Source organism: Perognathus longimembris, chromosome 2 (assembly GCF_023159225.1).
Source record: "Perognathus longimembris pacificus isolate PPM17 chromosome 2, ASM2315922v1, whole genome shotgun sequence".
NCBI classification, from domain to species: Eukaryota; Metazoa; Chordata; class Mammalia; order Rodentia; family Heteromyidae; genus Perognathus; species Perognathus longimembris.
Window position 1 is genome coordinate 52931760 of NC_063162.1, and position 23509 is coordinate 52955268.

The 23509-nt window shown below is 53.3% G+C and overlaps 1 protein-coding gene across 4 annotated transcripts in view; it reads left to right on the forward strand.

Moving 5' to 3' along the window:
- The window catches only part of Zmiz1 (zinc finger MIZ-type containing 1), a 225900-nt gene that overhangs the window by 25582 nt on the left and 176809 nt on the right, over positions 1-23509 (forward strand). For all 4 annotated transcript variants that reach the window (XM_048339140.1, XM_048339143.1, XM_048339142.1 and 1 more), the window contains exon 2: positions 21399-21520. The gene's annotated coding sequence lies outside the window, so the exon portion shown is untranslated. The remainder of the gene's footprint in view (positions 1-21398; positions 21521-23509) is intronic.

Sequence of the window (23509 nt, forward strand, 5' to 3'; positions counted from 1 at the left end):
ACTGGCAGGATTTGAACATGAAGCTTCTCTCTCACTGCCCTCTGTAACCTCTCACCGCTATGCAAGCTGCTGTGAGAAGACTTAGCTCTTTCGGCAAGGAGTGAGTGCTGAAGACTTTCTGTAATGGAGAGATAAAAGGGCCTGTTGGGATGATTTTTATCAGCTCAAGCGAGTGGGTTTGACTTGCGGGAAGAAGCCGATTTGTATTGGGGAGAGCCATGTGAGCAAGTGCAGGGTAGATTTATAAATAAATAGTCAGCGGCGGAGGGCATTGTCTGTCCCCAGCCGTTCAGTGCCGGGCTTCTGTTGACACCAGCAGGCCGATGTGCACGTCACTGCTGCCCTTTGGACAGGCAGACCTGCTTGAGTAAGAGAAGGCTGCTCTAATGCCAAAGAACCCGTCCTCCCACCTGGCTTTCCCCGGGCACAAGCTAGCCGGCCGAATCAGCCTGTTTACCAAGACTGCTGGTGGGGCGTGCCAGGTGCGGAGCCTGTGGGCTGGAGCCCAGGAGGCCTCTCTGCCTGCCTTGAAAAGCCCTGAGGGAGCCCTGGAGCCCATGCTGGGGGCTCTAATGCTGCCTGCTCGTTAGACACCCATCTCTAGAGCTGACGGTGGTGTTTAGGGCCCTCCCACCACTCCCTTTTCTTTCTGGAAGCTTCAGTCTTTCACTGTATGCAGTGGGTCTTAACTTACTTCTCAGGTTATTTTGAAGATGAAGGGGAAATCCCCAGTAGAAAACATGAGGCTCATGTCTGTAATCTTAACTGCTCAGGAGGCTGAGATCTGAGGATTGTGCTTCGAAGTTGTCCCTGGCACACAAGTCTGAGAGACTCTTACCTCCAATTAACTAGCAGAAAAAAAAAATCGAAGCAGAGGTGGTAGCTCAGGTGGTAGAGCACCACCCTTGAGTGAAAAAGCCAAGCAAGAGAGCAAGTCCCTAAGTTCAAGTGCCAGTATTTGCACACACACACACACACACACACACACACACACACACTCACAAGCCCTGGGGGCTTGATGCACACTGAAGACCTGGGGCCCTTGGGTCAGAGGGGCTGTGCACCCCCTCACTGAGCTGAATGGAACTGGGCTGTTGGGCCAGCCCTGTCCCCTATGCCTGCCATCTGTGGGGCAGCCATTCCCCCGTCCCCTCTTGGCTCCTCAGGTTCCTGGGCATCAAGTAGGGACACTGGGAGTAGTTAGGAGGATGAAATATAATCATGAGTGGTTTGTGCTCAGTGTAGAGCTGGCCCCATGGTGACTGCTCATAAATAAATAATGCCAGTGATATTTATTTCAAGGGAAAAACCTATTTTCAAGTCAGAGCACTATCTATTAAGTCAAACATTCTCCTGATTTAATTTCAGAAAGAACTAAATAACCCTAATAACCAGGGTTTCTTGCCATTAGAGGATGCCCTGCCTAGGCCTGTCGCGTGCTTCATGAGAGTAGCCCTCCATCATGACCCGTCCGGAACCTAGCTAAGCCATTCTCCATCTGGTCACTGGGGCCTTCCTTGTGTCCAGTTCTGGTGTCTCTGGTTAGATGATGGTGACTCTGTCCTCGTCCCATTTGCAAACGTGTTGCTCTACACTGTGCCTGGCCTGATGCTGGGGGCCTGGAATGCGTTGACCATCGTTACCACAAAGAGGGGACCTGTTCACCCAGAGACCCCCCTGGCCCTCACACTTGGGGTACAGTGAGTGCTTCCCACTCAGCTGTCCTCGGCTTCCCATATGGGAGCTGGATCTCTGTCCTCATGTTCAGAAAGCAGCCCAAAAGCTGCCCTGGGTATATCCCACGCTGAGTGGCTTGGGGACTTACCCACTTTGCTGCTCCACATGGAGGTGGGTCCCCAGAGACTAGATGAGACCTCAGTTTTCAAATACATTTTGTATAAGGGGCCATTGCTGGTGTGGTTCACACCTGTAATCCTAGCTACTCAGGAGGCTGAGATCTGAGGATCACATTCCAAAGCCTGCTCAGACAGGAAAGTTTATGAGATGCTTATCTTCAATTAACCAGCAGAAAGCCAAAAGTAAAGCTGTGGTTCAAGTAGTAAAGTGCCAGTCTTGAGCAAAAAGCTAAGAGAGAGCCCAGGCCCTGAGTTCAAGTCCTGGTACTGGCATAGACAAGCCAAACAGGAGCACCTGTGTAAATCATGAGTCCTCAGAAAGAGACAGAGACTGGATGGGAAGTTCTGGGCTGCAGGATGGGAGAGGGGTGATTTAGACAAGAAAAGTTTTTCTGTGGAGTGGATAGCACATGCCAAGGCTGAAAGGAGGCCTGAGTGGCTGGGGGACAAGTGGGCCAAGGACTGGGAACAAGGACACACACGTGCTTCCACTCTGCTTATCCTTAGAGCCAGGCAAGCCGCCCGGCCTGCTGTGGTCAGGGGCCAAGTATGGACATGGCCGTAGCTGCTGGTGGGTTCCATGTGGGGCCCAGGGGCACATGGTGGTGACATCATTGGCTGTTTGTACCTCCATGTTGGTGACATGGATAGGAGGCCTGACCCAGGCTCTTGATCCTTCCCTGGTAACAGGGCTGGCTGTCACAGAGCGAGCCGGAGGGCCCGGATGCTAGAGCTACTGCCAGAGGTCTCTAGCCCGGAGTCACGCTGGGCCTGCACCCTTTATTTATTTACCTTGGTCTTTGCTCTGATCCTGGGTAGTAGCAAAACTGCCTGGAATGAAAGGGGCAGAACTAGAGATGATAATGAAATCAATTGGACTGTTTCCCCAGTAATTCTAGAGACTGATGCATCATTAATGGTGGTAATACAGTGCCTGTCAGATCACAAACTTCTCAATAAATGTGCAGCTGGCAAGCTCTGATAGAAATTGCAGGCAAGCAGAGAATGAGATTTGGGGCCTTTGATATATGGGGTGTCAGCGACGCAGTGAAGTTTTTATCAATTGCTGTCACTTTGGGCCTTTGTGCTCACTACGTCTGTGGTCCTGAGGCCCCTGTCTGTGGGCTGCCCCGCCTCCACACCCACCCGAAGCCTGGCCACAGGGCTTCCCAATCATGGACAGGCAAAGCCAGTTGCTTTAGATCTAGTCCCACAGATCATCTGGCCACTGTACCAACAGCACTTGGTGAGCCCCTGTTCCCTGTGGACCCTCGGTGGCCTGATGGAAACCTAAGACTCAAAGGCTTTCTTACACCAAGGTCAAGGGTCTTGGCATAATGGAAGGTGCATCGTGGGTGGTGTGAAAGTGTCTATGGACAGACCAGGGGGAGGAGCCTATCAGATCAGGAAGTGGTGTGGGGCCAGGCCTGGAGCCCCAGGTAAACTTTGGTGTTTGTGGGAGGGTAAGGAGCTTAACCAGGCTGGGCTCCAGTGGCATGGGGCAGGGACAGGAACAGGAACCTTTACATATGCCATGTTATGGGGTCAGCTCAGGTGGCAGGACCCCTGGAGCCCACTTACCAGCCACCTGGGCTTCTGACATAGTCCTCCGTGCCTCAGTTCCCTTATCTGTTAAGTGGGTGTAGGAACAGGCAGACCACCAACGTCGAGAGCTCTTGTAAGCATAAGTGGATGAATACAACAAACTCGTCCATCCAGGCAGAAGTGGAGGGCACATTTGAACCCAGGTAGGGATGTCAAGCTGGGCCTGGGGCCCCAGTGGAGAGAAAGCATAGGATGAGGGTCCGACTCCCTCTGAGGTCACTGCCATCAACAGGAGATTAATTGTTGTGGGGATGGGTGGAGGAGAGTGAGTGGGCTCAGCTTTCCTTCCTAAGCAGCTTTTTGGGGGACTGGGACCTGAGCAACCTCTAGAGACTTGCTGGGCTCCTGGCCTTTGTCTGGAGAAGGTGTTGGTAAGGGACAGATGAGCCTAACAAGGAACCGTGTTGTTTGTGAACCCTAGTGGAGAGTTGAGGCCCACATGCCCCTGCTGTGTGTGCCCCAGCCAGCCAGCCAGGGCCCGCTGCCTCTTTAGCAACCAAAGGGTCAGACCCTGGGTGGTGGTGAGGGGGCACTGTCCTGGGAGGGGGGACTTGTGACTTACCTGTGACATCACTAACCTGCTGAGAACTCCCTGAGGACCACTGCGCCCCTGGGACCTCCCTGAACACAGGGCCTGGACTTTCCTCTGGACTTGGTACTTCTGGCCCTCCCTAGGCTCCCCTGACAGGCTCTGCCTCTGTTTGCTTTTAAGGGCGGGCAGCCTGCAAGGCCCCAGCGGGTCTCGGAAAAGAGGAAGGATCTCCTCAGACCTGGGTGTGTTAAAGACAGAGGCACCTGCTCTGCACCCAGCAAGGAGAGGGGGCCTCCCATGGTTGGTCCCCAGGCCCCTATCTCTCCCAGAGCCTCTGTGATCTCCCAGGGCCTTCCTGCTGTCCAGCCTGGGGCTCTGTACTTGTTCCAGGCCTGCATTTCCCAGGTGACATGCCTGGAAAGAATGTCCCTCTGTGACCCCCGGGTGGCTGGAGCTTGGGGAAGTGTCCTATCCTAGGAGGGAAGCCACGAGCAGCCATGTCACAGGTGTCACCCCCATCCCAGGAGGGCCTCACTACTTTCCCTTATTTGACTAAACAAGCCCCTCTCTGAATGTCAGTTATCCCTAGGTAGAGGGTGTTTCTGCCCACATGACTCAGGCTGTGGCTACCCTGGGTCTCAGAACACCTCTGCCTGTCCAGTGTCAGCCTCTGGTGACCCACTTTGCAGGCTGAGCTGAAGGTTTGTGGAAGCCCATGGAAGCTCTGTCTCCAGGGTCCCCACAGGACAGGAGTTCCTGAACGAAAAAGAAAAAGGCCAAGCTGCCTGCATATTCAAGATCACCCACCCTTTTGGCAGGGGCAGAGGGGGCTTGAACTCAGAGCCTAAGTGCTGTCCTGTAGCTTTATTTTCTTTTTTCTTTTGCTCAAAGCTGGCTTTCTACCACTTGAGCCACAGCTCTACTTTCATCTTTTTTGCTTGTTAACTGGAGTTAGGAGTCTCATGGCCTTTCCTGCCAGGCTGACTTTGAAGTGCACTCCTCAGATCTGGACCCCAGGCCTCTTGAGGATGGAACTGGCTGGACTTAATGCTGCTCAGGACCTGGCCATCTCTTGTCCCTCCTGCCCTAGGCAGAGCTTCGCATGGTGAAGCAAAACCTTCTGCTCTGCATTTTTCACCTTCCCTGACCTAAAACAGCCCAAAGCAGCCAAGCCAGCAAGGGGGCGGGGGACTCCCTGAGTGGGACAGGCCCTCTGGGATTGTAGTAAGTCCCCCCACCCCCCCGGCCCTGTGACTGAGAGCCTGAAGCCCAGCTCTAGAAGGGTGTAAACATGGCTATTTTTAGTCCTCCCAGAGCTGTGGGTGCAGCAGCCATGACCTGAATTTGGCTCAGTCCTCTTGTACTGCCCCACCCAAAATAGGAGGCCACTTTTGCCCCACTCCATCAGCCTAGGCCAGGCTGGGAGTTCCAGGCCCCCTGAAGAAGAAAACTGGGCCTGGCTAGGGCAGGGTCTCTGCCGGGGCGCCCAACTCCTGAGGCTGAGGCCAGCACAAAGGGACAGGATGTGGTTTTCTGTGAGGCAGCATTTCAAGTTGCAAGACAGATAGCAGAGCTACAGGATTTCATGGTTTTCCCATGGCTCCTGTTCCCTCCCTGGGCTGGTAGGAAGCTGGGTTAGAAGAGACCTAGAAGAGACTGGGCTAGGCTTCAGGGGGTCTGTGCTCTGCCCCATATGTGTGGTCCCTGAAGTTAGGGTCCTCCCCAACATCTCAGAGCCCTCCTCCATGAAGCACAATCAGTCAGTCATACCCAGCCTGGCTGCCCTGAGGTAGGCAGAGAGCTGATGAGATGTAGACAACCATTCAGTCATTCAACAAACACCAGCCATGGACTTTGTACTAGCACTAAATGTGAAGTAGGAAACCAGACTGACAAAGTGCTAAGCCTGGAGTTAATATCACTGGGCAGAGCTCGGGGGTCAGAACACAGGGACAGAATGTAAACAACGTAAACATAGGATGAGAAATATAGTAATCCTCCACTCCTTTTTTGGTTTGTTTATGCCACTAGTGGAACTTGAACTCAGGGACTAGGCATTGTCCCTTAGCTTTGACACTCTTCTACTTGAACTATAGCTCTATTCCCAACTTTTTGGTGGCTAATTTGAGATGAGAGTCTCAGACTTTCCTGCCCTGGCTGGCTTTGAATTGCCATCCTCAGATCTCAGCCTTCTGAGTAGCTTACAGGTGTGAGCCACTGGTGCCCAGATGAACATGGCTTTGGGCCCAATGCCTGAACTGCTGGGGATAGATGATGCAGAGGGGCTGGTGGAGGTAGAGGGAGAACAGGATAGAGGGCAGTGCCATTCCTGACACAGGATGTTGTGCTGTCTGCTGGCATCTCAGCAGGGAGGGAACTCTGTGCCTCTTGTCTGCTCCTGGGGGGGTGGGGGTGGGGGTGATGTGCCTCCCTCTCAGGTGGGGCTGGTGCAGGCAGAAACCTCCCCCAATGCCTGGCCAGTGCCTTCACCTGTCCTGCTTGCATGTGGCCTGGGCAGGACAGTGCAGAAGGTCCAAGCCCTGCCCTACCGTGGCCGGCCAGTGACATGCCCATTGCTGGTGGCCAGAGGCAGATCCTGCTGTCGCTACATTTATCTCAGCTGCCTTGACATGTTATGAAGTAGGACTTGTCTCCAGGGCACCTCCCCGCCCGCCCCCCCCCCCACCCCGCCGAGCCACCACATGTGTGAGGATTTCTGTAGCAGGCGGGATTCTCTTGAGTTTCACACCGGCCATCATCAAACGTGAAGATGTCCCTTTCCCTCTATGGCCCTCAAGTTCCCAGCCTGACACCCCGGGGTGTCCTCACAAGAGACATTGGGCTGGGGTGCCAACCCTTTGGTTAGTTTGGGGTGAGATAATACCTGCATCTTGGGTTCTGGAAGTGCTCCTCAGGGCCCCTAGGTGTGCAGTCTGAGACAAAGATGCTCAGCAGATTTTTGAGAGGGGTCCAGGCTGCCTGTGGAAGGTTGCCAGGTGGGCTGTTGCATGCCCAGAGAATCTCTCAGCTCCCTGGGTGCCCAGCAACTGGTGAGTGGCTCAAGCAGATGTGTTCGACATGCACCATGGAGTATTACTCAGCCATAAAGAAGAGTAAAATGATATCATTTGCAGGAAAATGAGTGAAAGTAGAGAGTATCACATTCGATGAGATAACCCGAGCTTGAAAGGCCAAATCCTGCATGCTTTCACTCATAATGAAACCCCCTAAACACTGTTTTGAAGTGGAGGAAGTGGAGGTGGGTGGGGTTAAACGAATAAAACAGAGGGGTTGATCTTTTTCTAAACTCACTGTAAGCAACTATGAAACTCTCATGATGAAACTTCCTTGGACTATGAATGTATCCAAATACATATATTTTTTTTAAAGATGGGAAATCTCCACTTGTTAAAGCTTGGGTTTTTGTCATCCATACAGAGGGGGTAAAATAAATATCGCCACACGGCCAGCTCTGCACCTAGCCATAGAATGTCGTCTGTGTCGGGGGCGCCTTTCCTCAAGTGTCCCTCTCCAGTTCACAGCTAAAACGCAAATTCCCAAAGTTGATGGTACTTTTTGTTTCTTCTTACCAGTCCTGGGGCTTGTACTCAGGGTCTGGGCACTGTCCCTGGCTTCTTTTCGCTCAAGGCTAGCACTCTGCCATTTGAGCCACAGCGCCACTTCTGGCCTTTTCTGTTTATGTGGTGCTGAGGAATTGAACCCAGGTCTTCATGCATGCTGGGCAAGCACTCTACCGCTAAGCCACATTCCCAGCCTGAGGGTGTTCTTTTCTGTTGCTGAGATTCTAAGAGCCCCGGATTCCAGCCTGAGCCTCTTAAACCTCACTTAGAGACTACAAACCTCATGTGGCCTTGGAGGCCCACTGCTGTAAATGTCTACTTTAGGTATACTGTGCATATTAGGGTGAGTTGGGGTGTCAAACCACGGGGCAGAAATGTGGGTGATGAAGTCATGCGGGTCAGGTTTTCTTTCCCAAAGAAAAGACAGGCTTTGATTTTCACCAGTGCGGATGTGGTCGCTGTTGTGGGGTGTGTGTGTGTGTGTGTGTGTGTGTGTGTGTGTGTGTGTGTGTGTGTGTGTGTGTGTAAATTGCTCTGGGTTTTAGAGCTGCTGGAGAATGTGTGGAAAATAGCAGATGCTGCCTCTGATTGCCACCAAACTGTCTTGAAATGCTATAAATATTTTCTAAAAAGACCAGCTTCCAGAGCCCTCATGTGTTACTTATCTCTTCCCAGAGAAACTGATTCCTGAAAATTAAGACAAATAACCTCTTAAAATCACAGTTGTTAACCTCTGGCATAAAATAGCTGTCACTGTGCCAGCCTCGGGTCAGGGTGACTCTGCCCTGCCTAAGTGACTCTGTGTGGCACAGACAGGGTAATGCAGCCCCGAGCAGTGCCTCATGCTCACCCAGGAGGCTGGGTCAGCCCAGCTCAGCCACACACGGCTATGTGACCCCTGGTCAGTAGGCTCACATCTCTGATCTCCTCTGGGTTTCCTTGTTTGTAAAACAGGATGCCCTTCCTGGCCCCTGAGCCACCACTAGCTGGCCTTGTCCTCCTCAGGGGCAGATAAAGGTCCCCATGCTGTGTTACTCTGCGTGTGTTAAGGACACCGTCCGATAGCTGAGACCCTGTGCTGGGTTGTAGTATCTGAACACTGTAATGCAAAGCTTTTGTCCTTACAGTATTTCCATGTTTAACTTCTGTGTGTGGTGAGCAAAGCTCATTCTGTGTTTTAGGTAACACCTCAAAACTTTTAAAAAGTAAGTGCACTTGAGTCAGGGTGCCAGTGGCTCACACCTGTCATCCTAGCATCTCTAGAGACTGAGATCCGAGGAGCGTGGTTCTAAGCCAGCCTGGGCAGAAAAGTCTGTGGGAACCTTATGTCCAGTTAACCAGCAAAAAGCCAGACATGAGCTGTGGCTCAAGTGGTAGAGCATTGGCATTGTGTGAAAAAGCTAAGGACAGTGCCCAGGCCCAGAGTTCAAGCCCCGATACACACACTCTGTCTCTCTCTCTGTCTCTGTCTCTCTCTGTCTCTTTCTCTGTCTCTCTCTGTCTCTCTCTCTGTCTCTCTCTGTCTCTCTCTCTCACACACACACACAGAGTGAGTTGATTTCAGGATAGATAGTTCACAAATGCCTATCTAGATGATGGAAGGAATCATGAAGCCCAGGAGGCAGGCTGAGAAGCCCAGGAGGCAGGCTGAGAAGCCCAGGAGGCAGGCTGAGAAGCCCAGGGACTGCAAAGCTATTCCTCTGCACCCTGCACAAGCACTCTTAAGTTTGTCCTTTGGAGCCGCTGATGGATCAGACTGCAAGAAGGACATTCTTGTGACCATCTCCTGCACAAAGGGGCTGTAGAAATCCTTAGCCTGGAAGAACCCCCAAACCTGGGGAGGTAGGCCAAGAATCTGGGAGGGTTGGGTAAGGAAATGAGCTCCTACCTGTAGACCCTCTGTGTGTCGCCACAGTTCTCAAATCAAGGGAGGCCCAGACCTGGCCTCCCCTGCGATGGATGTGGCCAGTTCCAGTAGAGGGTGGAGCTTGGTGGTTGTTCCACCCACCACCCGTGGGGAAGCCAAGTCCTGTAGGTTCTGTTTTATACTGTCTGGCATTCTGTAGAATCATGCTGCTGAGGCTGTGTTGGAATTCTGTTAGAATGAGGGGATTGATTGGTAATGCCTGCCATGGATGTAGGCAGGAAGCTTGGGGAGGCATGCCATCACTCGCCACCCAAGGAGCTATCCCAAGCCTGTGGCTGTGTCCTGCTCCCTGTTGCACAGCCCATGCTGGACTTGGTAGGCAGGGAGTGATGGAGCCCAGAAGATCCTTTTGGGATTCAGTAGCTACTCTCCTAATGGCTCTTGCCCATTATACAAGAGGCTGTCCCAGACTGCATTGCAGGTCCCAGGGGGTCAGCACCCAGTCTTTGGGCTTTAGGAAGTCCTCATTGTCACCCCCTACATACTAGAGACAACCAGGGCTGGAGACAAGGTGGGTGACCAGGTAGTGTCCTCATTTGATAGCACCTCTCCTATAGGTGGCCCAGAGTTTTTAGGGCAGCCCTAGTTTCAGGCCCCTCATTTGTTGCTCTTAAAGGTTCCTGCCGGTCAGGCAGGCTTTGGGCCATGTTTAGGAATCCTGCCTGCTGTCTGCAGTGTTACCTCAGATTCACTCACCGGGACAAGCAGTGAGGACAAGCCTTTTGTCATTTTCAAAGAGTCCAGTTGGCCTTTGCCCTCATGGCTGGCCAGTAGATGAGGAAGCCCTGCTCACCCCTATTTTATAGGCAAGGAAATAGAACCCCAGAGTTGGCAAGTGACTTGCTCCAGGACACACAGCTGGTTAATAGACTTGGCCTGAACCCATGCCATCCATTTCCTGTCCACTTTCCTTCTACTTACAAAGGTAGCTCAAAGGAAGTCACATATTCTGGTACTTATACTTCATTCACTCATTCATTCATTCATTCATTTATTCAAAGTCTTTGGCCTCATGGGTGTGAGACCTCTGGGGCCCAAAGGCTTGGTTTACACTTATCCATCCATCTTCTGGACACTTCCTTTAGTCTCTCTATGCCTCAGTTTCCTCATCCCTCAGGTGGGCATGAGTACCACCTGGAGTGGTTGTGTAGGTCCTGGGGCAGGTGAGGATACACAGGTTCTGACCCCCATGAGACAGATGGGAGAGGCAGGCTGGCAGGCAGATGAAGATGTGGCCAGCCAGAGACCAGGTCAGCCCTAGCAAAGCAGAGAGTTCAGGTGTGTGGGTGGGGCCAGAGGCTGCACCCCACAGGCCGTGGGAACGTGGACCACACTCATCCCACTGTGGAGAGATGGTGGAGGCTCCTTCTATGGTGAGAGCCTGCTTGGTCCAAGGCTTTGAGGACAAAGAGGCCACCAGGCAGAGGTGCAAAGTAGCATGGCCCCGGATCTCTCCAGAGCTTCTGGACAGAAGAGCATCCGTACTGTTCCTGGCAGAGGCTCCAGGCTCCCGGAGGCGGGAGGGCTGTGGGGGAGGCAGATTTATCCCCAGGGCAGGCAGGGCAGGCACACACAGTCCTGTTGAGAGCCTTGACCCCAGGGACTGTCTGTTGTTTGCCCTCTGGTGAACCAGCTACCAGTGTCTGCTTGCTTACCCGCCTGCGGTCTGTCTGTCCTCTCTGAGCACTGTTAGCAGCCCCTCCCCCCTGCTCACTGTGGCTGCAGATCTGCTCAGGGAGCGATTGACACCCACAGCCCATCCAGACACCCATTTATCCTGCCGCTGGGGCCCAGGCCCAGTTTTAATCATCCGTACTCCACTGCAAGCTGCAGATGGTTGTATTATTAATAGTCATAATTAATCAGCATCCACTGAAGGGCTTGTCCCAGGAGGTCCTGGTCCCATCTCCACTCCCCAGTTTATAAACGGGAGGGGTGGGGAAGGGGCGATGGGAGGAGGGGAGGCAAAGGAGGTGGAGCTGGTGTTGTTCCCAGCCTCAGATATGGGGTCTGATGACCACACCGCAGTGTTCCTGTCCAGGGATTGGATTGTCCAACCCCTGCTTTAGGCATCCAGGTCGGAGGGTGCTGGAATCTTGGAGAAGTGTTCAGGCTGGTGTGCACTCAGGGGAGTCCCTGACCATGGAGGAAGAAAGGCAGGGCCTTAGCAGGCTGGCAGGCCAGGGGTAGGGTTCTGGCTATATGGGAGGTGGGGTGGTGGCCCAGGCTGGAAGGAATGCTGAATGCCCACATCACCCCACCCCCACCGCTGGCAGGCAGGGCTTTCTTGGTCCTGCTTGCTGCATCCCAGGAGTGATTTAGAGCTTGTGGTGGCAGCTTCTTGATTTATGGGGCTGTGTGGACACTAGTACAGCCGAGCAGGGCTCCTTCAGACCTGCAGATGGCTGTCTGCCCACTGGTTCCTGTGCTGTCTCCAAGCCCAGCTGCTGCCAGGTCCCCGGGGAGGGGGGCAGTAAAGGTGTTCTGGGGCCCACACCTGGGTGGGCACACATGCGATTGTACCGCGTACACCAGAGGTTGTTTTGATCAGTGCCGTTGGCCTAAGTGCAGAACACAGGATAGCCCAGCCCACCAATACGCTGAGGGTATCTGTCCATGCTCCTGTGTCTGCTGGGCAGCCTCTGTCCATGTTCTTTTGATTCTGGCCTTTAAATGGGTATACACACACATGCCTCCCGCATGTTCTTTTGAAGTTACCATTCATCATGTCAGTTTGTGCATCTTGGTCAGTGTCACCCTTTCTATCCTTCTCCCTCTCTACCTCACCCATCCCCTCAGTTTTTCCAGTTTCATAGGGTGTTTATTGAATATTATGGCTGCATTCTCCCTGCTTCCTCTCTTCATTCATCTGCCCTCATCTTCTTACCCACTTCAGTGGGTGTCACCCATGCTAACAGACCCCATGCCCAGTAGTCCCTGCCCCAGGCTGTGGAGACTGCTGTGTCATCAGAAAAGTCGAGTTCAAAAGCAGGACATGAACTCTGGTACACCACTAGGGTGTGGCCCCAGGCAGTGCCTTTGCCTCTTCCATCCTCAGTGCTCTGCCTCTGCAAAACCCCACGGGAGGACTGGGAATATGGCCTAGTGGTAAAGTGCTTGCCTTACATACATGAAGTCCTAGGTTCAGTTCCTCAGCACCACAAATATAGAAAGAGCCAGAAGTGGTGCTATGGCTGAAGAGGTAGAGTGCTAGCCTTGAGCAAAAAGAAGCCAGGGACAGTGCTCAGGCCCTGAGTCCAAGCCCCAGGACTCGGGGGCAGGGGGGGGAACCCACAGGATCATGTTGAGGATCATAAGGTGCATAACCAGCTAGGTCAGCCAGGTTTCTTCTCCACCAGGCTCCAGGTGCCCCATCTATAGAAGACAGTAATGACCCTCAGAGGGCTATTATGGGATTTTGAGTTTTGGTTGCGGGTGGGGGTGGGGGATGGGGGACAGGGAACAGTATTAGAGATTGAACCTAAGGTCTTTCTCATGCTAGGCATATTTGTACCAACTGAATGATATCCCTGTCCCCCTTTGTAAATCGTATTTTGAGGCAGGGTCTCACTAAGAGTGCTTAGTCTGGTGTGGAATTCCAGATCCTCTGCCTCGGCCTCCCCGGAACGGGAATTGTGCAGGTATGTGGCAGTGCATCACTGTGCCTGGCTACCTGGGGCTGTCTTGAGAATCAAATGAGGAAAGGGCCAGGAAGGGGGCTGGGTGACGGCCACAGAACTTGCAGCTCTGAACACAGGAGACAGAGGCAGCACCTGAGTTGTAGGGCCAGATCAGACATCTGTGTCTGAATCCCTATGTGACCACACTGGCATGGGGATTTGGGCACACCACTCCCCTTCACCTCCAGCTGAATTTCCATGAACACTGAACCCTCCATCTTTCAAGAAGGCACCACACACAGGTGACCACTGGGCCCAGATGCCCAGATGAGTGCATTGTGAATGATGCCATGGTGGCACAGGAGGACACCTGCTCAGGAGATGACGTGCGTGTCTCCCAATATTACGTCCATCCATCTCGGCCTAGAAGAATCCAAACCCTTCCTAGGGTAGCTATGGGGGACCTGGGGGGGGCAGACTGGCAGCCAGCCTGCGGGCTGCACTGGGAAGATGTCGATTGGTTCTGATCTGACTAGGGAATTGGCACCGTCTGGTTCTCCTGTGGGAAAGCCAAGGTCACCTCTGCTTGCCTCCTTTGGACCACATGACAGCTGGACCCAAGGCCCTGAAGGGGGTGCACTGAGGGGAGTATAACACCCCACCTGAGCCAGGTGAGGGCAACAGACCCCATTAGCAGCCCCTCAGGCTGCCAGCCCTGGTGCTTTCTCCTTCTGACTTCAGGAGTAGCCAGTGAGCAAGATCTCCTGTCCTGTGGCTTCCCAGTCTGTTCCTGCCTTGTGTCGACTGCTATGTGTGTGCATGTGTGTGTCTGTGTGAGTGCAAGTCTCCATTGCACACCTGATATCCAGGATCTGACAGGGAGAAAATGGTGCATAAATCAGTCATGACCAGGACTTCAGGAATTTGGAGGTCATTGGGACCAAGATAGGCACTGGTGGGCAGACCAGGCTGGCGCTAGACCTTGGGCAAAGAAGATTTAGCTGGCTGGCTGATTTTCCAGAAGGATACAAGTATGGGGATGAAGCTTTATGCTTGTTTGGGAGCAAAAGGTCCCCCACAAGACCTCTGGGCTACTCTACCTTCAGCTCTTGATGACTAGTGGCTGTAGGGTAAAGGAGAAGGCCAGGAGGGGAGGTGGAGGTGCCCTCAGTCCTGAGCCAAGCAAGGCCAAGTGGCCCACACAGGCTGTAGCCTGAGACCTTGGCACCAGCTACATGAGTCAAAAGTTAATGATTCATTTGTGGCCAATTTCTGCTAGCATTTGCCTGGAAAGTCCCAAGCCTGCCTCTTCCCTCAGTTGTGGGAGCTCCAAGAATATGGTCTCATTTACACCTGGATGAGATAATTTTACCCTCTCCCTCCCTGCAGGGAGGATTTTGAAAATTACAGTGGAAGCTATGCAAGTTGGCCATTAGGAAGAACTGGTCTGCTAGGTAGCAGGCTGGGGGCTGGGGTGGTTAATCTGAGTAGAGCAAAGTAGAGGTTGTTGGGTGCCAAGCACTAGAAAAGGAACCCTGTGTGCATTCATGGTGTCTCCACTTTAGACTAGATCAGATGCGACTAGAATTCAGTCTCGTGTCATTTGTCAAGTGTGCAGCAGTTACAAATGGGGAGGGAGTCAAGTCCTAGAGCAGGACTTGTCTAGGTAGGGAAAGCAAAGGCCCATATGCCAATGTCCTGAGGATGTAAGAATCTAGGGAATATGGAGGGATTGTGGTATGATGGGTACAGAAAGTGTGAGAGACCTGTAATCTTAGCTACTTAGGGCTGAGTAGCTGAGATCTGAGGATCATACTTCAAAACCAACCTGGGCAGAAAAATCCCTAAAACCCTTACCTTCAATTCACCAGCAAAAAGCTGGAAGTGGGATTGTTGCTCAGCTGGTAGAGTTTCCATCCTTGAGCAAGAAAGCCAAGTGAGAGTGTGAGAGGCCCTGAGTTTAAGCTCTAGTACAGATGTGTGCGCTTGAGTGTGCGCATGCACACACACACACACAAGTGTGAGAGACTTTCTAGGACTGTGAACACAACTCATGTGCCACAGCCTTAGAAATTTGCCCCTGGGAGTGCTGGAAGTGGGGTGGGGAGATGTTCACAGCAGGGCTAGGCGTGTTTGGTTTGTGTTGTAAGGTCATCTGCCCATGTGGGTTTTTATCCTGCTGGACAGCAGGCCTTCCTGGACACCTGCTCTGTGTTAAGCTTGGGCCCAAGCTCTGCCTGAAGCAGTGGATTCTGGCCTAGCCAGACAGGGTCTCATGCAAGGAAGAGCCAGTGGAATGGGCACAGGTCTATGGTGTGAGACTGGCTGTCACCCGTGTGAGTATGGTAGAGGTGTTGGGGTCAGCTTCAAGAACTTCGTGTTCCCTAGCAGGCTCTGCCAGAAAGACAGCAGGAGGTTACACCCCTGTCCCATGGGACAGGGAGCCTGAAAGTGTGTCTGTCACTATGCAGAGGGGCAGAATGAGCCCAGAGAGGGGACAGGCCATGGCAAAGAGCTCAGACAGAGCTCCAGGTCTCGCCCAACCCCATCCTGGCTCATGGTGTCCATGCCCCTCCCCCCTGCCCTGGCTCCTGCAGCCGAGAGGATGAGAGACCAGCAAATGGAGGTGTGGAGAGAGGCTCCTTTGTATTGCTCACAAGTTTACAGATTTCATTTCTTTGGATGATGTCTTGACAGCCTCCAGCTTTGGTGGTAAACAGCTACTCTCCACCGAATGGCCCCAGCACAGTGACACAGCTTGCTCTGGCAAGGGTGCTCTCCACACTTGGCAGGGCCTCTGCTGGTGCAGCTCACTCCTCCCACCCCCCTCCAGCTCCTGAGAGCCATGGAGAAGCAATCCAAGCCACTGAGCCCACAGTGAGCGTGACTGGGCCAGGCCTTCCTTTCCCCCAGCAGCCCGGCCAGGCCTCAGAGCCTCAAATGGCCCCTGATTGTGGATGGCCCTGAGCAGTGAGGCACAGTAGTATCAGATGTCCACTGGCTCCCACAGCCCCGGTGTCCAGGTCCTTGGCACTCACAGTGGCAGAAGCAAGCCTGCCTCCCGACGACAACTGATGCCCAGACCTGTCTGTGGCTGACAGCGGCAGTACTTTGCCCTACAGCCTCTGTGGCCTGCGTCACACTGGCTTAGGTGTCTTGAATCAGAGCCAGGAAATGGATCTGCCATACGGGGGTGGAGGTGCTGCTGGCCTGGCAGCTTGGGTGAACCCCAGCCTCTTGTCTGTTCATGCCTGATGGAGCTGGCTCGTGCGTTCTACCCTTGGCCTGGCCTGGGTTTGACCATGGCCTGGAGGAGAGGCTGGGCATAGCCAGCTCTGCTCTGTGCATCTTTCATTGTACCCAAGTCCAATGCCATTGGGCCAGCAGCTGTCACTCAAGATGGGCAAAGCTGTGATTAGGGGGAAGGGGAAGTACTGCTGAGTTGCATCGCTTGGCCTTTGCCTGGGCGGCCTGTTAGAAAGCCACTTTTACTTGGCCCTAGGATACTCTTTTGCTCCCCTTCCAAGTATTTGCCTAAGAATGGCTAGTTTGGCGAAGTCTTCCTTGGCAAGCAGGCACGCCTCCAGCTGAGTCTGTCCCCATTTGTCTGTCCTTGCCATGGCTTTCTGTTCAGGGCTTTGTCACTATGTGATACAATCCCACTTTCCCTGCAAAGGGCTTTCCCATTAGCCTAAGTGAGGGCCTTCAGCCTTGTTTATCTGTGCATCCTGCATGCCCAGATATATTGTAGGTGCTTAAGACAAGCAGACTAAACTTAATTAAGGGGCAATGTTCGATGGTATTGGAGTGTCCCTTTTGTTAGTGATGGAAGAGGGAAGAGGGTGTTTGCAATTGGTGGGCCTGGCCTCCCTGCCCCGCCCCTGCCTACCCCTGCCCTGCCCTTGCCAGGGTGACTGCTGCAGGCTGGGCGGCCCTCCTGGCTTGCTGCCCTCCAGGCGCTGCCTGCCTTGCTGCCTTCCTCGGCTTCCTGGCTGGCAGGAGCCTGCTCCCTGGGTTGCCCGAGCGATCGCTCTCCAGAAAACACCCCAGTGGAAACTGCATGAATGATTGATAAGAGCTGAGAGCTGTTTAATTTTTCCCCCTGTTTAATGGCTATCAATAATTTAATACGCTCTCTGTATGTTTTTAAGAAATAGCACCCATTTGCCGTCTCCGGTTTAGCGGGCTAAATGATTTAAGTGTTGGAAATGTGCTTGGAGGATGGAGGGAAAAATCTGGAGGCTGAAAGGGGGTGGGGGTGGGGGCAGGCATTCAGAGCCCACCATGGCATCTTGGCGTGTGTGTGTGTGTGTGTGTGTGTGTGTGTGTGTGTGTGTGTGTGTGTAAGGGAGGATGAGGGGGAGGGAGGGAAGGGGCGGGTAAAAGCCAGTGCCTCTCAGCTAAGAGCAAGATAATTGCTTTCCCTGGGCCTCTCTAAGCAGTAGCCGAACAGCTGTCACCTCCTCCCCAATGCTGGGCTTTTCTAGGCGGCCCTAAGGGCTCAAGGGGGCTAGGAAGGAGCAAGGCTAGCACCATGAGTTGAGACCACCCCCCCCCTTCCTCGACATTTTGACCCCCCTCCTAAAGCTTTTAAATCATTTTTAATGATGCACCAGGCCACTGCCCGGCTGGTGTCTTCCAGATGGGTCTGGGTGATGGAGGGGGGAGACTCAGAATCACTAATCTCTGGGCCCAGAGGGATCTAGAAGGTCATCTGCCGTGCTCTCCATACTTTGCAGATGCAGAGGAGCACCTGGGAGGACTGGTTAACAGTTTAAAGCTCTGGGCTGGCTTCCAGACCCCACGGCTGCCGTTCTCAGGGGAGGGGCTGAGGTGCTGTGAGCTGTGGGCTGAGCAGTCAGCCTGGGGAGTCTAAGAGCCAGGAAGGTTCAGGGAATGTGGAGTCCAGCTTCCTCGTGGGGCTCACAGCACCCACAGCCCCAGCTGATGCTCCATGTACTTGTATGGCCTCTTGGGACAAGGTACCCACCCCTCCCCAGTAGGCTACCAACTACCCAGTTGCCCTTGCGAATCTCCTCTGCTACAGGACATGATCCCTTCCCTCTCCAAGGACCTGGCATCTTTCCCCCGCCTCACCTGGTCACTCACTCTTTCCATGTCTCTCTGCTGGATAAGGAAACATCTTTTTTTTGGGGGGTGGGGGTGGGGGGAATCCTGGGGCTTGGTTGGACTCAGGGCCTGAGCACTGTCCCTGGCTTCTTTTTGCTAGCACTCTGCCACTTGAGCCACAGCGCCACTTCTGGCCATTTTCTGTATATGTGGTGCTAGGGAATTGAACCCAGGGCTTCATGTATAAGAGGCAAGCACTCTTGCCACTAGGCTATATTCCCAGCCCAAGGGAACATCTTGCAAAGGGGGTACATGAGGCAGGGAACAGGTACCAACGAGGTGCTGTGGCCTGCACCTAGGGGATCAAAGGTAGCTGTACCGGCTTATAGCTTGCTGGCAGGCACAGTCACTGGTCTAGTGGGGACCCTAAAGGAGTCAGGGAAAGGCCCCAGCCTGGCCCCTTGGGACTCGTGCCATCATTGGAGAGTAAGACTAGGACCCACAAGAGTTGATTGACTTAGCCCACCACTCAAATGACAGAGAAAGAGCTGACCAGAGAGGCTCCCCAGAGGTCACACCTGCATAAGGGCAGAGCTGGGGCTGGGAGGATATGGGCCAAGGCCCTGCTTTGGGAGTCCCCAGAAGCCCAACCCTGTCACCTACCCTAAAAACGCCTTCCGGAGAGAGGCTGGGCATGAGGCTCCTCCTCTGCTCTTCCAGGGCAGTTTACATTGCTTTGGCCCTGGGTGGAGCACTTGAGGACTGCCAGTTGGTCTGGCAATTTAAACAGATAATTATGAAGGGAGGAGTGGCATGTGTGGATGAGGTCATGATCTGCTGCCAAGTGAGGAGCCCCCACAGGACCATTCACTCTGTGAACCTTCTTTGTGCCTACCCTTGGTCTGTGTAGGAGGAACTGAGCTCTGAGAATTGCCCTGTCTGTCTTGTGCTGGCACAAGGCATTGTGGGTACTACTCTCCTATGTCTCTCTACCCCTGGTGACTGCTGGTCATCATGGGGTGGCTGTGGGGGGGGGGTCTCTACCCTGGGGAAGAAGGGGAGGGGTACTGCTTGACTCTGACAGGGCCTCTGACCCTAAGAGAAAGCTCTCAAAAGATGGGCGGTGGAAAAAAGAAAGGCCTAGTCCTACCCAGAGGCAGGCCATGCCCAGGAGCTGTCTATATGAAGTCCCCAGCCAATCAGAGAGGGAAGTCAGGATGGGCTTCAAGAAGGAGGTGCTGCCTGGCTCCAGGCTGAAGCATGGTAGGAAATGGAAAGGCTTTTCAGACAGAGGAGAAAGTGGGGGCAGCAAGGCAGGGGATGGCTGGAGAGGCAACAGACCAGGGTGGGGCTGGACTTGCCTGCTGCTCCCCCAGGAAAAGGGATCTTGATCTCCAACAGTCTGATACCCATGGACCCATCCCAAAATGAATGGCCTTAACAGCTCCCAGTTACGAAATCTCACCAGTGTGTGGTTGGGCTGGGCTGTCTGTCTGCCTCTGGGTTTTTCTGGCAGGCTGGCTGGAGGGGAGAGCCCGAGATGGTTTCTCTCGTAGTAGCAGCTAGTGCTGGCTGTTGGCTGAGCCTTCTTGGTTCCTTCTCCTTTGGTCTCTTTTCATGGCCTGGAGGTGGTCCATGAGCCAAGATCAGAAATGGGAGACCTTTTGAGGCCTGGTGGCAAAATGTTTCTTTTGAGGCCTTGTAAAATGTTACTTTTCACTGAACCAAAGTTTGCTTCATGAGCTAGGCACTCACTGGTGGCTCACACCTATAATCCTAGCTACTCAGGGGACTTGAGGTCTGAGGATCAAGGTTCCAAGCCAGCCTTGGCAGAAAAGTCTAATGAAACTCTTCCTTCCAATTAATCAGCAAAAAGCCAGAAGCAGAGTTGTGAGGCTCAAGTGGTAGAACACTGGCCTTGAGGGGAAAAGCCAAGCAAGAAGCTGTAAACCTTGAGTTCAAGCCCCAGTACAAACACACAGACAGACAGACACACAGACAGACAGACACACACACACACACACAATTTGCTGAATGTGAATTCAGATTCAGGGTGGATTCCCCTAATGGGAAGGAAGAACCACACAGGGGCGGGGTCCTGTTCCATCTGCTGTAGGCTGAGTCCATTTGCTTCTTGACCTTGATATAAATGGATCTCATAAGTCCATTGTCTCCCAAACCTGGCTTTCTATATCAATGTTACCTTTATGGATTCATCTATGTTGGCTGGATATAGTTGTACGTCCTTCATTCTCGAGGCAATGCAGTAACTCACATGGCTCCACCAATTTATCTGTTCTCTGACCACTAGGCCTTAGCACAGCTGGTAGCAAATGCAAGCATCTCTGTGAAAATGGAGTTGCTGAGCTGTGGGACAGGCCACGAGGCATGAGACACATCCACACCGTTCTCAAATAGTGATACTGGTGTTACCCATACCAGCAGTGCCTAGGGGCCCCAAGGCTGGGTTGAGAAAGGCCCACCAACTAAATACAGATTAGAAGGGACATCACTGGCCCTGGGCAGCTGTGAACTTGCTGGTGATGTCCCCTCCACCTGCTCCAAGCTTTGGGTGTCCAGGCTGGGCACCCCGATCAGGTGGCTCTGTTCCCAGGGTGATCTTTTCTATGATACTTTTCCTAGTCCCAAGGGCCTCCTGTTGCTGAACTCTCTTGCCAAAGGCTGTCTTCTATGGCAAACTGGGTCCTCAAAAGACAAAGGAGTCATGTGGATGGGGCCACAGGACCTGATGGTTTCCGGCAGTGGGCAAGGCTGGAGACTTGGGTTCTACTCTTGACTTTGCCTCTCCCACCAGCTGGAGTACCATGGGAAGAACCCTTCCTCCACTGGGTCCTCAGTTTCCTCACTTGGAAAATGGTAGAGAAAAGCATCAATAGCACCCAGTCTCTCCTCCCACCAACCTGACCCCCTGTTCTAGAACTGGACAGCAGGAAAGACACGGAAGTGTTTTGGAGCTTTCAGTGGAATGCTTGAGTTCAAGGCAGGTGACCCCCTTCAAATATGAGGCTCAGGAGCCTGTGCCTTTCCTGGGGGAGAGGGTATCACCTAGTTTCTCAAGGGCTCTCTTTGAGTGGTTGGCCAGAAGAACCTAGGCAGGCTGGATCTTGAGGTTGGGGAAGGGGGCGGAGGGCTGCTGGCAGAGCTGGATCTTGGAGCTCACTGACCCCCCTTTGCTTTCTTCTTTAGAACTTTCAACGGCTGTGTGTGGATGTAGTGGGGCTAGGGCTGCTGCCTCCTTCTCCTGTGACTGTTCCTCTCCTGACGCCCAGCAGCCTCCAGTTGTGGTTGGTCGGTAGAAGCCTCTGCAGGTAAGTAGGCTGGTCCAGCCCTGCTGTAGAGTTACCCATGGCGGGGGGGGGGGGGGGGCATGAGCAGATGAGGCAGCCCTTCACTTCTCTGTTTCCAGTTCTTCCTTGACTTCCAAACCAAACAGTGGCGGGCGGGCACCACGGCCTGGCACTTGGACATTTGGTTTTACTCTGTGGCTGACTCCCAGTTGTAGCCTCAGGGAAACGCTGTATTTTAGGCACTGTGCTCAAAGCATGTAGGTTACTATCTTTCCGTCTTCATAACTAGCCTGGAGGGAGTAGCTATAACCAGCACTATGGTACAGGTGAGAAGATAGCCTGGGGGTCAGGAAAATACTTTGCCCAAGGTCACAGCAGCATTTAAGTCCAGGTCTTTGTATGTCAGTGTACCAGCCCCACACAGTGGGGCCTGGGCTGTTGGCACCCTGGCCTTATCCCCTGTGGCTTTTGTGTTGTTTTTTTGCGGGTGGGAGTGGGACAGTGGGGGTGTGGTTGAGGTCCCAGAAGGGCTGGGTCCTGTCCCAACTCAAAGAAAAAGGAGGCTCATGCCTCTGATGCTAGCTACTCGGGAGGCCAGGATCTGAGAATCGAAGTTCAAAGCCAGTCTAGGCAGAATTATCTGAGACTCTTATCTCTAATTAACCAGCAAAAAGCTGGAAGTGGAGATGTGGCTCCAGCAGTAGAGTACCAGTCTGAAGCAAATAACCTAAGTAAGATTGCTAGACCCTGAGTTCAAGTCCCAGTACTGGCAAAAAAAGAAAGAAAAAGAAGAAGAAGAAGAAGAAAGAAAGAAAAAGGAAGGCCTTTTATAAGGTGATGGTGTTTGCTGATGTGTCATGAATCCTATGTGGCTACAGTATGGCCTGCACCAGCCTGGTCTGTGAGGTCATTCTGAGGTGCTCCCAGAGTCCCCTCAACACACACAGAGAAGGGGTGTGTTGACTGGATAAAGCCTTCTTCTGTTTGGTTCCCTCACCCCCAGTCCAGCTCCCATGTCGTTTACTGTATGCCAGGCTCCCGTGCAGGGAGAGGCTGTGGATCCCGCTGCCCCGTGGAGAAGCAGAGAGATCTCCACAGAGGCAGCCCCAGAATGCAGGCGCGCAGGGTTCCGAAGTGAGCAGGACAGTTAAGGCAAAAGAGTGGGGAGATGGGTACAGTAGACAAGTGGGAGAGCCTGGGAAGATGGGAAGGTGAAGGCTGCAAATGCCAGGCTGGGCACTGAATCCCAAGAACCACTGAAGGCTCTGAGTCAGGTAAGTACTACTGCAGGTATGCTTGAATTCGAGCCCTATGACTGCCTTGGAGAGGCCCATCTCTGGGCAGGGACACTCGGGTCCCTGGACCCAATGGGAGAACTTAGCTGGGGCCAGAGTAAGAAGCACAGGAGAGGCTGGATGCTGGTGGCTCATGCCTGTCATCCTAGCTACTCGGGAAGCTGAGATCTGAGGATCACAGTTCAAAGCTGGCCTGGGAAGGAAAGTCCCTGAGACTCTTAATTAACCACCAGCAAACTGGAAGTGGCTCTGTGGCTCACAAAGTGGCAGAGTGCCGCCTTGAGCAAAAATGCTCAGGGACAGCACCCAGGCCCTGAGTTCAAGCCCTGTGACTGGGGAGGCGGGGAGCACAAGGGACTAGAGGAAGCAACATTGGCAGCTCCTGGGTGCCAGTGTAGGAGAACTGCTCTGTTTTGGGATGGGATTGATGTGGGGATTCTGAGTGAAGCCTGAGAAGGCTTCTTGGAGGAGGTGAAGAGTGTCTGAAAGGTTTGAGTGTTGATGAGGAAGAGGAGACCTGGGTGGCATTGTGTTTATTCCTGGACTTGATCTTCTCACATAAGCATAGACACTCACGCAGGTATCTTCACACATGCTCAGGCCCGCTGTACTCACTGTGTGGGTACACAGACACACACATGCACACTTACACAGACAGACATAAGTATACCTGTAACTGTGCTTGCAAACATGCCTGTGCTCCCCAAGGACATAT